Source organism: Ornithorhynchus anatinus, chromosome 1 (genome assembly GCF_004115215.2).
Source record: "Ornithorhynchus anatinus isolate Pmale09 chromosome 1, mOrnAna1.pri.v4, whole genome shotgun sequence".
Lineage (NCBI taxonomy): Eukaryota > Metazoa > Chordata > Mammalia > Monotremata > Ornithorhynchidae > Ornithorhynchus > Ornithorhynchus anatinus.
In genome coordinates, this window is record NC_041728.1 from 119,918,276 (window position 1) to 119,934,714 (window position 16,439).

Sequence of the window (16,439 nt, forward strand, 5' to 3'; positions counted from 1 at the left end):
GGGAAGATTTTACAGGCTGGAAAAATAATAGTGGCCTGATGGATTTTGTTTTACCAGACCTTTCGAGAGATATGGATTAGAGTTCATCTTGGAGTTTGTCCGTAATAACCATTCAGGCTCAAAGAGTCTGGTGTCAGTGCATTTCAGTGTACATCTTCACTTCCCTGTGCCTCAGTTATCTCAACTGTAAAACGGGGATCAAGACTGTGAGCCCCACATGGGACAACCTGATTACTCTGTATCTCCCCCAGCACTTAGAACAGTGCTCTGCATATAGTAAGTGCTTAACAAATACCAACATAATAATAATAATAATAATAATATTTTCTAGAGAGTATGACTTGAGAATGACAAGTTCTGTGAAGAAGTTATCTTGCCGTGAGCAGGGAACATATCTTCCAACTCTGTGGTTAGTACAGTGCTCTGCACATAGTAATCACTCAATAAATACCATTGATGATGAGGAGGAGGAGGAGGAAAGCATAAACAAGTCACCAGAAAATGTCAAATTGCTATTTCATGTTTTAGTGATTGGCTCTGAAATTCATTCTTACCCTAGGAGTTTCTTGACAGATCTCTATTTCAGCCTCATTTACTGTGTGAAAATGCCCAAATCCCTAAAGTCTCCAGCCACTTCTTCCATTAGATCAGGCAACTGGGGAGCAGCAAAGAGATGGAACTCTGTAAAAAGGGTAGAGAAGAAATTTTAAGATGAAACAGCTAAAGCCATTTGGGAAACAGCTTCTAGAAAGTCAACAGGAGAGAACCAATCATCAATCAATCAACCTTACTTATTGAGTACTTACCATCTGTGGAGCACTGTACTAAGTTCTTGGGAGAGTACAATTTAAGAGTTGGTAGAAACTTTCCCTGCCCACAGTGAGCCTACAGTCTAAAGCTTACAGAAAAGCTTACAGACATAGGATGATGTCATTCAATGACCAGGGCAAAATTCTGACCCAAAATGTTCTTTACAGACATCGTTGTATTGTTCAGTTCCCAGCACCCACCAGGGTTTATGGGGCACATGAACTTCTATCCAAAGTGATAGCCATTGGATGGAGACTAAAGAGAGGTCATCCTCCCCCATCTCTTGTCTAAGGGACTATCGATTAGCATGAGTACATATAACCAAGTCCTAAAAGAAGTCTGGCTGTACCTGGCTGAGAAGGAGCATGGCCTCTGAGAAGTAGCATGTCCTAGGGGATAGAGCACAGGCCTGGGAGTCAGAAAGTCATGGGTTCTAATCCCACCTCTGCCACTTGTCTGCTGTGTGACCTTGCTCAAGTCATTTCACTTCTCTGTGCCTCAGTTACCTCATCTTTAAAATGGGGATTAAGACTGTGAGCCCCACATGGGACACTCTGATTACTCCGTATCCACCCCAGCATTTAGAACAGTGCTTGGCACATACTAAGTGCTTAACAAATACCATTATTATTATTACTACCCAAAAGATTATTTTAAACCTCATATCTTCTTTTGGGGAATTGTAGTAGCTGAGGCACCTAATGCATTTGATGCAAACAGAGGTTGGTTTCCTCTTAGTCTATTGATATGGGGGAAATCAATCAAGCATTCAATCACTCCATCATGCTTATTGAGTGCTTGCTGCATGCAGAACACTGTACTGAGCTCTTGGAAGAGTACAGTACCACAGAGCTGGTAGGCATGTGCCTTGCCCACAATGAGCTAATATGCTCTAGGTCCCTAAGTTCCTAGCCAGGGCAGTCCTTAGCTTAAGTCCAGATGTAACAATAATAATAATAATAATGTTGGTATTTCTTAAGCGCTTACTATGTGCAGAGCACTGTTCTAAGCACTGGGGTAGATATAGGGTAATCAGGTTGTCCCATGTGAGGCTCACAGTCTTCATCCCCATTTTACAGATGAGGTCACTGAGGCCCAGAGAAGTTATATGACTTGCCCACAGTCACACAGCTGACAAGTGGTAGAGTTGGGATTCGAACCCATGACCTCTGGCTTCCAAGCCCGTGCTCTTTCCACTGAGTTGTGCTGCTTCTCTTAACAACTGCCCTGGAGCTCATGTCTTGGGGTCGGGCCCTTCCCAGTAAGCTGGTCTCTAGACTGTGAGCTCTTTGTGGACAGGGAATGTGTCTCTTCAGTGTTATACTGTACTCTCCCAAGCACTTCTTACAGTGCTCTGCACACAGTAAAGCACTCAGTAAGTGCACATGAATGAATGAATGAATAACTGCCAAATCAGTAGATTGATCACTTGACACGAATCACCAGGTTTCAGGCATTTCCCCTTGGCCTCTGGAGTCTTGTTAGCAGGAAGGGGCAGGAGCCCACAGGACTCAGGTCCAGAGCTGACAGGAGTTTTCCCGGTGGTAGGAAGGCAGCGGCAGAATGTCTGGACTTGGCAGGATCGAGATAGGATTTCTTCGCATTACACACTTCCAACTCTCTCTCTCTCTTTCTGTCTCTGTCTCTTTGTTTCTGTCTCTGTCTCTCTCACACGTGCACACACACACACTCACATTCTTCAGAGATATTCCTGATTCTAAAGTAATGTCAGTGTGCCTTATTTACCTCTGGGAATTGCTTGGATTGCATTGGAAGCCATTCTGTGGTCCTGAAATCTCTCTAGAGATTTCTAGACTGTAGGGTATTGTGGGGAAGGAAAGTGTCTACCAATTCTGTTATATTGTACTCTCCCAAATGTTTACTACAGGCCTCTACACACAGTAAGGGCTCAATAAATACCACTTACTGACTGATGGATTGAAATCTCCGTATCCTGTAGTCTGAAGGTGCAGCTCTTTGGAATGTGGTGTTGACCTAAACATTTCCCAAGACAGCTAAGCTTCAAAACTGCACCATGATTGCTCTGCCCCACATCTTGTCAAGTGCAGTTAAACAGCACTCAACGCTGCTTCAGTCTAATTTATGGTTCGCGCTTCGTCACCGATGCTGTCATGTATCCAGGGACAGCTAGTCAGATGGACATGGGACATCTCTTTGAGGGCTGGAGGCCTGTGGACTTCATCTTTCTAGACTGTGAGCTCTCTGTGGGCAGGGAACGTGTCTACCAAATCTACTGTACTGCGTTCTCCTAAACTCCCAGCACAGTAAGCCTTCAAAAAGTTTAGATTGAACCAATCAATCCATCAATCCTCAGGGTTAGATAGTCTCCTTCGTCCCTTCCACCCTCCCCATCACCAACGATCTTGCTAGATTGCCTTTTGCTTTGCTATACAAATAACTGAGGCCCAACACCGAAACTTCAACTATGCCCAACAAAGGGTGCCGTCTACTCTAAATTTCACATTATTGTCTCAGAGGATGAACTGGGTGGCTTTTAAAAGCACTCACATATTTTCCTCTATAGACTGCCTCCATGATTATCAACTCTTCTGTATTTATTAATAATAATAATAATAATGATGATGGTATTTGTTAAGCGATTACTATGTGCCACACACTGTACTAAGCACTGGGGTGGATACAAGCAAATCGGGTTGGATACAGTCCCCGTCCCATATAGGGCTCATAGTCTTAATCCTCATTTCACAGGTGAGGTAATTGGGGCCCAGAGAAGTGAAATGACTTGCCAAGGTCACACAGCAGACAAGTGGTAGAGCCACCGGGATTAGAACCCATGACCTTCTGACTCCCAGGCCCGAGCTCTAACTACTACGCCATGCTGCTCAACTAGTTGCATATGCCCCTGATGTTGACATGGGGACATAAGTGGGGCTGAAAAGGTCACTGCAAGGCCGACAATCCCAACTACCCTCAGACCTCCAACACGAAGGCGCTTCTCTCGTTGGGATGGGGCAGCGACCAGTGCTCTTTTAATTCCTATCACCTTACCTCATGATCCTCTCTAAACGCTTGTTCAGGAGTTCATTCATTCATTCAATAGTATTTATTGAGTGCTTATTATGTGCAGAGCACTGTACTAAGCGCTTGGAATGTACAAATCGGTAACAGATAGAGACAGTCCCTGCCCTCTGACAGGCTTACAGTCTAATCGGGGGAGACAGACAAACAAGAACAATGGCAATAAATAGGTTCAAGGGGATGAACATCTCATTGAAACAATAGCAAATAAATAGAATCAAGGTGATGTACATCTCATTAACAAAATAAATAGGGTAATGAAAATATATACAGAGTTTCTGCTCCACTCTTGATCGTGGTATACCCAGATGTTCTGTCAATCGAATCGCCTTGTGAGCAGCAATCTTGTCTACCAACTCTGTTATATTGTGCTCTCCCTAGTGCTTAGTACTTTGCTTTGCACACAGTAAACACTCAATAAATATGATTGATTAGGGTCATTGGTATTATTAAAGGGAGCTGAGGAGTCTTTGTAAAATTTGCAGAGTTCCTGCGCTGCTTGGGCTTTCAAATTCCTTCCAGGCCTGCATGCAAACAGAAGTGTGGTGGGGCTCTAGGGCTACAGGGGGGCGTGCGGCTGCAGCTGAACTCCCCGAGACCCAGCGTGGACCAAGAATGTCGGGAGCAGCAGCCCCAGCTGACATGCTGGAAGGCAGAGTTACCCCTTGTTTTGCTCCGCTATCTGGTAGAACGTCCCGCTGTTCCTGTCTGAGGCTGGATTGTACCCTTAAAACATTCCCTCTGATCCTTTTGCTTTCAGATGCCCGATTTCAATTCTTCGGGAGCCATGGTTGCCTGTCCTTCTGCTGCCATCCATTTTCCTCACCCATCTTCCCCAGCAGAGCTGGGTTGAGGTGAGCATTATTTTGATGCCAGCCGCCTGACTTTATTTCAGTAAATTCACCGATCGTGTTTGAGTACTTTTAGCTTTTTGTTAATAGCATTTGTTAAGCACTTATTAAGTGCCAAGCGCTGTATTAAGTGTTGTGGTAGACACAAGCTAATCAGGTTGGACAGAGTCTCTGCCCCACATGAAGCTCATGGTCTTACTCCTCAGTGTACAGATGAGAGAACTGAGGCCCAGAGTAGTTAAGTTCATTCATTCAATAGTATTTACTGAGCACTTACTATGTGCAGAGCACTGTACTAAGCACTTGGAATGTACAAATTGGTAACAGATAGAGACAGTCCCTGCCCTTTGACGGGCTTACAGTCTAATCTAATTAATTAGATTAATTAGTGACTTACCCAGGGTCACACAGCAGACAGGTGGCAGACACGGGACTAGAACCCAGGTCCTTCTGATTCCCAAGCCCGTGCTCTATCCACTAGGCCACACTGCTTCTGTATTTATTGGGAGAGTACAATACAACAGAGTTGACAGACACATTCCCTGCCCTCCAGGAGCTTTCAATCTAGCGGGAAGCTTACACTCTCCGGGACTTTGCTGTTGGGGTTCTGGTCTTAAGTGATGCTGATGGAATGGCTCAAGGGCCTGACAGCCATATAGATGATAAGAAAACATGCCAGCTCTTTTGACTTTCAGCTTTGTTTGTTTTGAGCAGGGAATGTGTCCGTCAGGTCGATTATATTGTACTCTCCCAAACGTTTAGTACAGTCCTCCGCACACGGTAAATACGCAATAAATACTATTGACTGATTGAGGTCTGACTTCTCTGCTACAGCTTGACAGTCTTCCAAAGGCTATGCTGGCTTTCTTGATTCTCTTTTCTACTTCCTTCCTCATCCTTTGTTGCATCTCTGGCCAGAGTGCTTCCTAAGTATGCAAACCAGTCAGTGCTGACCCACTAACAGTGCTGACCCGTTGTTTGAGGAATGAGAACTATTTGCTCCAGCTAATACAGAGTCAAGGGGCACTTTGAATAGCAATCTTCCTTCCCAAGGCTGTGGGCAGGGAATGTGACTGTTTATTCATTCATTCAATAGTATTTATTGAGCGCTTACTATGTGCAGAGCACTGTACTAAGCGCTTGGAATGAACAAGTCGGCAACAGATACAGTCCCTGCCGTTTGACGGGCTTACAGTCTAATCGGGGAGACGGACAGACAAGAACAATGGCAATAAATAGAGTCAAGATCATTATATTGTTCTCTCCCAGGTGCTAAGTAATGCTAAACTTCTCACTGTGCCTCCATCACACCTATCTCATCACTGCAGACCCCTGGACCACATCCTGCCTCTGGTCTGGAACACGCTCCCACCTCAAATCCGAAAGACAATTACTGCCCCCACCTCCTACCTCCTTCAAAGCCTTATTGAAGGCACACCTCCTCCAGGAGGCCTACCCTGACTAAGCGCCCCCTTTCCTCTTCTCCCACTCTCTTCTGAATCACCCTGACTTGCTCTCTTTGTTCTTCCCCCCACCCAGCTTCACAGCATTCATGTCCCTGTCTGTATTTTATTTATTTCTATTGTTGCCTGTCTTCTCCCCTCTAGACAGGAAGCTCATCGTGGGCAGGCAATGTGCCTGCTTATTGTTGTATTATACTCTCCCAAGAGCTTAGTAAAGTGCTCTGCACACAGTAAGTGCCCAATGAATCCAGCTGAACGAATACCCGGACACTCCATAGCCCACTGTTTCATTGCTTAAATTGGCTGCTGACGGTATTTGCCTCTCGAAAGCTGAACTGTGCCTTACTAGCAATTTGTTATATTGTTCTGAAGCTGTTCTTTTTAACCTGTCGTATTTATTGAGCGCTTACTGTTTAGTAAGCACCTGAGAGTGTACAGTAGAAGAGGCGGCAGACATGTTCCTTGCCCGCTTTTTATCTGGAGGTTGTTATTCTGCAGACTTCTGGTTGCTAAACAGCCGGCGTCACTTTAAGGATTTTCATCCTAGGCCATTCAATTAAGTGGGAGTGAAGATAGCATTGTCATGCTTGGCTATCTGTTCACATGAATGCCCCTTGACATCCATGCCTCAGTTTACGATGCAAGAAAAAGTGCCTGTTTCTCTGGAGAATCACTAAACCTGGATGTTTTGTTCCATCTTTGTGATGAAATAAATGCAGGCTTCTTATTGTATGGAAAATATTTCATTTTGAAAGTTTGAACAGGGTTGTACGTAATAAAGAACTCCAGCTGGTAAAATTTAGGGTGCAGAATGGAAGTTCAGGGTGAGAATAACAACTGCCTTTGAGCCATCACATTTTTATGTGATGGTGAACCGGATAAATTTTCTTTCACTGCAGTTCCCTTTGCCCCTCTCAATATTTGGTCCCTCTGAAATAAAGCAAACAGGTGTTGGTAGCCTCACTGGCCTGAATAAAACAGCCACCCCTCCTAAAAATGATTGATTTCAGCTGCATTATTGCTCGTTAAAGCCCTACTGTCACAACCAAAAGAAAAGTGGCCTAGTGGCAAGTATGCAGGACTGGGACTCGGGGGGACCTGGGTTCTAACCCCAGCTCTGCCACACGCCTGATGATGTGTCACTTCTCTATGCCTCAGTTTCCTCATCTATAAAATGGGGATTAAATACCTGTTCTACCTCCTCCTTAGATCGGGAGACCCATGCAGGACGGGGACTGTGTTTGACCTGATTTTCTCGTCTCTCTCCCCGTGGTGCTTAAGAAATCCCAGTTATTGTTATTATTATGGAGGCCGACTACCTGTTCTCCCTCCCCCTTAGATGGTGAGCCCCACTTAGGACAGGGACTCTGACCTGAGTGTTTTAGCATGTAGCTCTTAGTAAGTGCTTAACAAATACCATGATGATTATTATATGGTTAGGGAAAGCCCCAGACTTCGCAATGGCTCACAGCAGAGCAGCTCAGGAAACTCACTCCCGAAGAGCAGCATTGCCAAATTCCTCACCTGCCTGCTGGTCTCCTAGGGCATGTAGGAAAAGAGGTCTCTGGCTCCAGCCCAGCCCAACTCAAGCCGGCCCGCCCGATACCCAAAGTCCAGAAATGGGGGTGGGGACAAAGAGGAGGGACCTAGAGTGTGGACCTTAATTTCTCCACTGGGAAACTGAGGCTTGGGGGTGGTGGGAGAAGGGAGGGAGGAGGTATCTGAAAGAAACGCTGCTCCCCTAGCCATGGTGCACTGCATTTATTGTAGCTAGGGAGATCTTTGTGTCTCCGGGTTGCTTGTGTGTTTTTATCAGCACATCTTTCGTCGTGTATCTCTCTCCAGCCCTGCTTTCCCACTCTTTCCTAGATGGTGAGCTTTGGACTGTATTCAATTCTCACCTGTGCTGTTTATCCCAGTATTTAGTAGTGGTAGGAGTAGTAAAACTACCTAGTATGTGCCAAGCACTGTAGTAAGCGCTAAGAAAGAAATCCACTGATAAAGTAGAGGCATGATCCCTGGGACCACAAAGGTAAGAAAGTGCCAGCTGATGGTATCGATGCCTGACTACTTGCTTTGTTGTCTGTCTCCCCTTTTTAATAATAATAATAATGTTGGTATTTGTTAAGCGCTTACTATGTGTTCGAAGTGCTGGGGTAGATACAGGGTAATCAGGTTGTCCCATGTGAGGCTCACAGTCTTCATCCCCATTTTACAGATGAGGTCATTGAGGCCTAGAGAAGTGAAGTGACTTGCCCACAGTCACACAGCTGCCAAGTGGCAGAGCCGGGATTCAAACTCATGACCTCTGACTCCCAAGCCTGGGCTCTTTCCACTGAGCCACGCTGACTGTGAGCCCATCGTTGGGCAGGGACTGTATCTGTTGCCGAATTATACATTCCAAGCACTTAGTGCAGTGCTCTGTACATGGTAAGTGCTCAATAAATATGATTGAATGAATGAATGATTGATGCAGGGTGGCCTAGTGGAAATAGCATGGGCCTGGGAGTCGGAGGACCTGGGTTCTAATCGCTGCTCCATTTGCCTGCTGTGTGACCTTGGACCAGTCACTTCACTTCTCTGTGCCTCAGTTCCCTCATGTGCAAAATAATAATTATGGAATTTGTTAAGTGCTTACTATATGTCAGGCACTGTGCTAAGCACTGGGGTGGTTTCAAGCAAATCGGGTTGGACACGGTCCCTGACACTTGTGGGGCTCGCAGTCTCTATCCCCATTTTACAGATGAGGTCACTGAGGCCCAGAGAAGTGACGTGACTTGCCCACGGTCACATGGCAGACAAATGGTGGAGTCGGGATTAGAACCCATGACCTTCCGACTCCCAGGACCTGGGGCTCAATCCCTGGTCTCCCTCCTACTTAGACTGTAAGCTCGTTGTGGGCAGGGAATGTGTCTACTATATTGTTATACTGTGCCCTCCCAAGCGTTTAGTACAGGGCTCTGTACATCGTCACTGCTCAATACATTATTATTATAGTAAGTGCTTAACAAATACCATAATAATACAATGTAATAATAATAATTATGGTATTTGTTAAGCGCTTACTACGTGCCAAGCACTCTTCTAAGCAGTGGGGTAGATAGAGGATAATCAGTTGGTCCCACGAGGGGCTCACATTTTTAATCCCCATTTTTACAGATGAGGTAACTGAGGCACAGAGAAGTGAAGTGACTTGGCCAAGGTCACTCAGGTTGTCCCACGTGAGGCTCCGAGTCTTCATCCCCATTTTTTACAGATGAGGGAACTGAGGCCCAGAGAGAGAAGTGAAGTGACTTGCCCAAAGTCACACAGCTTGATTCTATTTATTGCTACTGTTCTTGTCTGTCCGTCTCCCCCGATTAGACTGTAAGCCCGTCAAAGGGCAGGGACTGTCTCTATCTGTTGCCGATTTGTACATTCCAAGCGCTTATTGAATGAAGGAATGCCTACGATGGGCTAAGTCTCGTGTGGAACCTGAGGATCTATATAGCAGTGTGGCTTAATGGAAAGAGCCCGGGCTTGGGAGTCAGAGGTCTTGGGTTCTAATCCCAGCTCTGCCATTTGTCAGTTGTGTGATTTTGGTCAGGTCACCTCACTTCTCTGGGCCTCAGTGACCTCATCTGGAAAATGGGGATGAAGACTGGGAGCCCCACCTGGGGCAACCTGCCTACCTTGCATTTCTCCCAGTTCTTAGAACAGTGCTTGGCACATTGTAAGTGCTTAACAAATACCAACATCATTACTATTATTACATAGTAAGCACTTAATACCATGATAATGATAATAATATACCCCAGCGCTTAACGAAAACCCCATGATTAGGATTGTGACTATTAATAATGCTTGGCACTTGGCTTCCTGGCTTTTAATAAAGAGTAGGCTTCGCCCGAGTGAGCGAAGGGAGGGCCGGGGCGGGGCTGGCGCATGCGCGCTGGCTCGGGGAGCCGGGGAGCGAGTCCCCCCGCCTCTCCAGCGCATGCGTGGTGGCTAGGGGAGTCGGGGAGCGAGTCCCCCCTCTCCGGCGCATGCGTGGTGGCTCGGGGAGCCGGGGGCGAGTCCTACCGCCCCTCTGACGCATGCGTGGTGGCTCGGGGAGCCGGGAAGCTAGTGCCCCCATCCCCCCCCCCCTTCTGGCGCCTGCGTAGTGGCTAGGGGAGCCGGGGAGCGAGTGTTCCGCCCCCTTCCCCCCACCAAAGCCCCTCCGGCGCATGCGTGGTGGCTCGGGGAGCCGGGAAGCTAGTGCCCCCCTCCCCGCCAAACCCCCTCCTTCTAGAGCATGCGCGCTGGCTCGAGGAGCCGGGGAACGAGTCCCCCCGCCCCTCCGGCGCATGCGTAATGGCTCGGGGAGCCGGGGAGCGAGTGTTCCTCCCCCTTTCCCCCCGCCCACTGCCTCTCCGGCGCATGCGCGCTGACTCGATGAGCGAGTTTCCCCTCCCCCCCCCCCCCCGGGCCTTCTGGCGCATGCGCGCCGTCTCGGGGCGGGAGTTCCCCCTCCCACCTCCGGCCTGTCCTTCCTCGGGCGGGGGTCACTGTGGGCGGACGGCTTGCGCTGCGCGGTTTGCGCCCAATAACGGCAAATAATAATCATAATGTTGGTATTTGTTAAGCGCTTACTCTGTGCAGAGCACTGTTCTAAGCGCTGGGGGAGAGACAAGGGTCATCAGGTTGTCCCACGTGAGGCTCACAGTCTGAATCCCCATTTGACAGATGAGGGAACTGAGGCACGGAGAGGTTAAGCGACTTGTCCAAGGTCACACAGCTGACAAGTGGCAGAGCCGGGATTCGAACCCATGACCTTTGACTGCCCAGCCCGGGCTCTTTCCTTTAAGAAGCAGCGGGGCTCAGCGGAAACAGCCCGGGCTGGGGAGTCAGAGGTCGTGGGTTCGAATTCCACCTCGGCCACTTGGCAGCTGGGTGACTGTGGGCAGGTCACTTCACTTCTCTGGGCCTCAGTTCCCTCATCTGTCAAATGGGGTTAACTTAACAAATAGCACCATTCTTCTTCTTCTTCTCCGTGCCTCAGTTCCCTCATCTGTCAAATGGGGATTCAGACTGTGAGCCTCACGTGGGACAACCTGATGACCCTTGTCTCTCCCCCAGCGCTTAGAACAGTGCTCTGCACGGAGTAAGCGCTTAACCAATACCAACATTATTATTCTTAGAGAAGCAGCATGGCTCATTGGAAAGAGCCCGGGCTTGAGAGTCAGAGGTCATGGGTTCGAATCTCCCCTCTGCCACTTGTCAGCTGTGTGACCTTGGGCAAGTCACTTCACTTCTTCCCAATACCAATATTATTATTATTATTATTATTCACTTCTCTGGGCCTCAGTTACCTCATCCGTCAACTGGGGATGAAGACTGGGGGCCTCACGTGGGACAAGCTGCTTACCCTGTCTCTCCCCCAGCGCTTACCACAGTGCTCTGCACATCGTAAGCGCTTAACAAAAACCAACATTAAAATGGGGATGAAAACCGTGAGCCCCCACCATGGGACAACCTGATGACCTTGTATCCCCCCAGCGCTTAGAACGGTGCTTTGCACAGAGTAAGCGCTTAACCAATACCAACATTATTATTAAGCCCCGGGGGTTTGCGGTTGTCGGGGGGGGGGGTGGGGGGGTGGTCAGCCTGCCGGTGGGAGGGAGAAGGGGGGAGGAGGGGGAAGGGTAAAGGGGAGGGGGGAGAAGGGAGGGGGAGAAAGGGAGGGGAGCAGGGGGGGAGGGGGGAGAAGGGAGAGGGAGGAAGGGAGGGGAGCATGGGGGGAGGGGGGAGAAGGGAGGGGGAGGGGGGAGAAGGGAGGGGGAGGGGGAGGAAGGGAGGGGAGCAGGGAAGGAGGGGGGAGGGAGGGGGAGGAGGGAGGACGGGGGAGGGGTAAGGAGGAGGGGAAAGGAGGAGGGGGAGGGAGGGGGAGGAGGGAGGAAGAAGGAGGGAGGACGGGAAAGGGGGAGGAGGAGGGGGGAGGGGAAAGGAGGAGGGGGAGGGGAAAGGAGGAGGGGGAGGAAGGGGGAGCAGGGAAGGAGGGGGAGGAGGAGGGGGGAGGGAAGGGGGAGGGAGAGGGAGGGAAGGGAAGGGAAGGAGGGGGAAGAAAGGGAGGGGAGGAGGGAAGGAGGAGGGGGAGAGGAGGGGAGAGGAGGGGGAGAGGAGGGGGGAGGGGGCGGTGCCCAGCGGAAGTGGCGGCGGCGGCGCGCGCGAGGGCTTCCTTCGGGCCGGGCGTGGGCGGGCCGAGGCTGCGTGCGTGCGCGCGTCCGTCCGCCTGCGTGCGCGCGTCCGTGCGGGGGCGGGGCGGAGGGGCGCGCCCGCGGCCCAAGCCCAAGCCCAAGCCCAAGCCCCGACCCGACCCGCCCGGCGCACGGCACAGCAGCCGCGCCGCCGCCACGACGAGCCCTGTCCCCTGTCCCCTGTCCCCTGTCCCCTGTCCCCGCCGACGAGGAGGCGGAGGGGCCGGGCCGGGCCGGGCCCAGCCGAGCCGAGTCGAGTCGAGTCGAGTCGAGCCGAGCGAGGAGCGGCAGCGGGGGCAGGAAGCGGCGGCCGACACGGGGAGCGGCAGCAGGAGCGGCCGTAGCAGCGGGAGCAGCCGCCGCCGCTGCCGCCGCCGCCGCCGCCGCCTGGTTCCGGGCTCGGTCCCGGTCCGGTTGCGGCCAGGCTGACTCAGCCTCGGTGAGTGTCCGCCACGACCCGCCGCAGCCTCCATTCTGCCTGCCTGCCTGCCTGCCTGCCTGCCTTTCTGCCTTCCTTTCTGTCTTCCTTTCTGCCTTCCTTCCTTTCTGTCTTCCTTTCTGCCTTCCTTTCTTCCTTCCTGCCTTCCTTTCTGCCTTCCTTCCTTTCTGCCTTCCTTCCTGCCTTCCTTCCTGCCTTCTTTCCTGCCTTCCTTTCTTTTTGCCTTCCTTTCTGCCTTCCTTCCTACCTTCTTTCTTTCCTTCCTTCCTGCCTTCCTTTCTGTCTTCCTTTCTTCCTGCCTTTCTTCCTGCCTTCCTTTCTGCCTTCCTTCCTTCCTGCCTTCCCTTCTGCCTTCCCTTCTGCCTTCCCTTCTGCCTTCCCTTCTGCCTTCCCTTCTGCCTTCCTTCCTGCCTTCCCTTCTGCCTTCCTTCCTGCCTTCTTTCCTGCCTTCCTTTCTGCCTTCCTTCCTTCCTTTTTGCCTTCCTTTCTGCCTTCCTTCCTTCCTTTCTTCCTTCCTTCCTTCCCAATTCCCGTCCGCCCGTCCGCTTGGGGCCGGGGCGGGACCGCCCGTCCGGGCGGCTGCCCCACCCCGACCCGTCTGTGTGTGTGTGTGTGTGTGTGTGTGTGTGTCTGTCTGTCTGTCTGTGACCCGCCCCAGCCTCCGACAGACCCACCGACCTCCCTCCCTCCCCGCCTCCCTCCCTTCCTCCTCCTCCTTTCATTCACTCGTACTTATTGAGCGCTTATTGTGTGCAGAGCGCTGGACTGAGCGCTTGGAATCTGCAATTCGGCCACAGAGACCATCCCTGCCCCTTCCTTCCTTCAGTCGTATTTATTGAGCGCCTACTGTGTGCAGAGCGCTGGACTGAGCGCTTCGAATCTACCATTCGACAACAGAGAGAGACCGTCCCTGCCCATCCCTTCATTGCATCGTATTTATTGAGCGCTCATTCTGTGCCGAGCACTGAACTAAACGCTTGGACTGGACAATTCGGCCACAGATAGAAACCATCCCTGCCCATTCACTCTTTCAGTCGTATTTATGGAGCGCTTACTCTGTGCAGAGCGTTGGACTGAGCGCTTGGAGTGGACAGTTCGGCAACAGAGACAATCCCTGCCCATTCCTTCATTCAGTCGTATTTATGGAGCGCTTACTCTGTGCAGAGCGCTGGACTGAGCGCTTCGAATCTACAATTCGACAACAGAGAGAGACCGTCCCTGCCCCTTCCTTCATTCAATCGTATTTATTGAGCGCTCACTCTGTGCAGAGCGCTGGACTGAGCGCTTCGCATTCACAATTCGACAACAGAGAGAGACCGTCCCTGCCCATCCCTTCATTGAATTGTATTTATTGAGCACTCATTATGTGCAGAGCACTGAACTAAACTCTTGGACTGGACAATTCGGCCACAGATAGAAACAATCCCTGCCCATTCACTCATTCAGACGTATTTGTGGAGCGTTTACTGTGTGCAGAGCGCTGCACTGAGCGCTTGGAATGGACAATTCGACAACAGAGAGAGACCATCCCTGCCCCTACCTTCATTCAACCGTATTTATTGAGCGCTGATTCTGTGCAGAGCGCTGGACTAAGTGCTTAGAATCTACAATTGGAGAACAGATAGAAACAACCCCTGCCTATTCCTTCATTGAGTCGTATTTATTGAGCGCTTATTATGTGCAGAGCACTGAACTAAGCGCTTGGAATGGACAATTAGGCCAAAGATAAGAGACAATCCCAACCCCTTCAATCGTATTTATGGAGCGCTTACTATGTGCAGAGCGTTGGACTAAGCGCTTGGAGTGGACAGTTCGGCAACAGAGACAATCCCTGCCCATTCCTTCATTCAGTCGTATTTATTGAGCGCTTCCTGTGTGCAGAGCACTGGACTAAGCACTTGGAATGGACAATTCGGCAACAGAGAGAGACCGTCCCTGCCCATTCATTCACTCGTTCAGTCGTATTGAGCGCTCAGGATGTGCAGAGCACTGAACTAAGCGGTTGGAATGGACAATTCGGCAACAGATAGAGACAATCCCAACCCATTCACTCATTCAGTCGTATTTATTGAGCGCTTACTATGTGCAGAACTTTGGACTAAGCGCTTGGAATGAACAATTTGGCAACAGATAGAGACAATACCAGCCCACTCACTCATTTAATCGTATTTATTGAGCGCTTACCTTGTGCAGAGCACTGGACTAAGCTCTCGGAATGAAACAGTTCGGCAACAGATAGAGTCCATCCCTACCCACTGATGGGCTTACGGTCTAATCGGGGAAGACAGACGGACAAAAAACAAGACAACTTAATCACGATAAATAGAATCAATGGGATGGACACCTCATTAACAAAATAAATTCTTGTGTGGCTTCAGTGGCCAGAGCCCAGGCTGGAGACTCAGAGGTCGCGGGTTCCAATCTGGACGCCGCCACTTCTCAGCTGGGTGACTTTGGCCCAGTCACTTCACTTCTCTGGGTCTCAGTTCCCTCCTCTGTCAAATGGGGATGAAGACTGGGAGCCCCACTGGACACCACCCGATTCCCCTGTCCCTCCCCCAGTGCTTAGAACACTGCTGTGCACATAGTAAGCGCTTAACAAATACCAACATTATTATTATTATTCTCTGGGCCTCAGTCCCCTCCTCTGTCCAGTGGGGATGAAGACTGGGAGCCCCACGGGGGACCACCCGATTACCCTGTCTCTCCCCCGGCGTTTAGAACAGTGCTCGGCTTGTAGTAGGCACTTAAATACCAACATTATTATCATTATTATTCTCTTGGCCTCAGTTCCCTCCTCTGTCCAATGGGGATAAAGACTGGGAGCCCCGGGGGGGGACAACCCGATGACCTTGTATCTCCCCAGTGCTTAGAACAGTGCTCGGCACATAGTAAGCGCTTAAAAAATGCCAAATTGTTATTAATTGTTATTATTGTTATTATCCCTCTCTCTCCTCCAGGAGGGACACCGACCCGCACCCCACACCTCCAGGCCTGGCCTCCTATAGCTGGCCTCCTTTTGGAGGAGGGCGGAGGAGGCCTCCATGGGCCAGCATTCCCAAATTTCCCTATTATTCGATCCCCTCCTCCAGACGGACAGACAGCCAAGAAGCAGCATGGCCCAATGGCAAGAGCCCGGGCTTGGGCGTCAGAGGTCGTGGGTTCTAATCCCCCGCTCCGCGGCCGGTCCGCCGTGTGACAAGTCACTTCGCTTCTCTGAACCTCCGTTCCCTCCTCTGGAAAAATGGGGATTAAATAACAATAATAGCATTAGAGTTTGATAAGCGCTTATTAGGTGCCGCGCACCGTTCTAAGCGCTGAGGTCGATATGGGGTATTGAGGTTGTCCCACACGGGGGTCACAGTCTCCATCCCCATTTTGCAGATGAGGGAACTGAGGCCCAGAGAAGTGAAGTTAAAAAACATGAGCCCCTCGTGGGGCAATGTGATTACTTGGTGCTTAGTTCTCGGCACATAGTAAGCGCCTAACAAATACCAACATTATTATTGTTACTATTAACTCTGCGCCACCTCGGGCTTTATTTGTCACTTCTACCCCATGTGGGCTCTGCCGCTGGCCAGCTGTGTGACTTTGGGCA

At 50.3% G+C, this 16,439-nt stretch overlaps 1 protein-coding gene across 1 annotated transcript in view; it reads left to right on the plus strand.

The window, feature by feature from the left end:
• Window positions 1-12,739: 12,739 nt before the first annotated feature.
• The window catches only part of CAB39 (calcium binding protein 39), an 80,033-nt gene continuing 76,333 nt past the window's right edge, over window positions 12,740-16,439 (plus strand). Inside the window, exon 1 of the mRNA XM_029065480.2 lies at window positions 12,740-12,841. The gene's annotated coding sequence lies outside the window, so the exon portion shown is untranslated. The remainder of the gene's footprint in view (window positions 12,842-16,439) is intronic.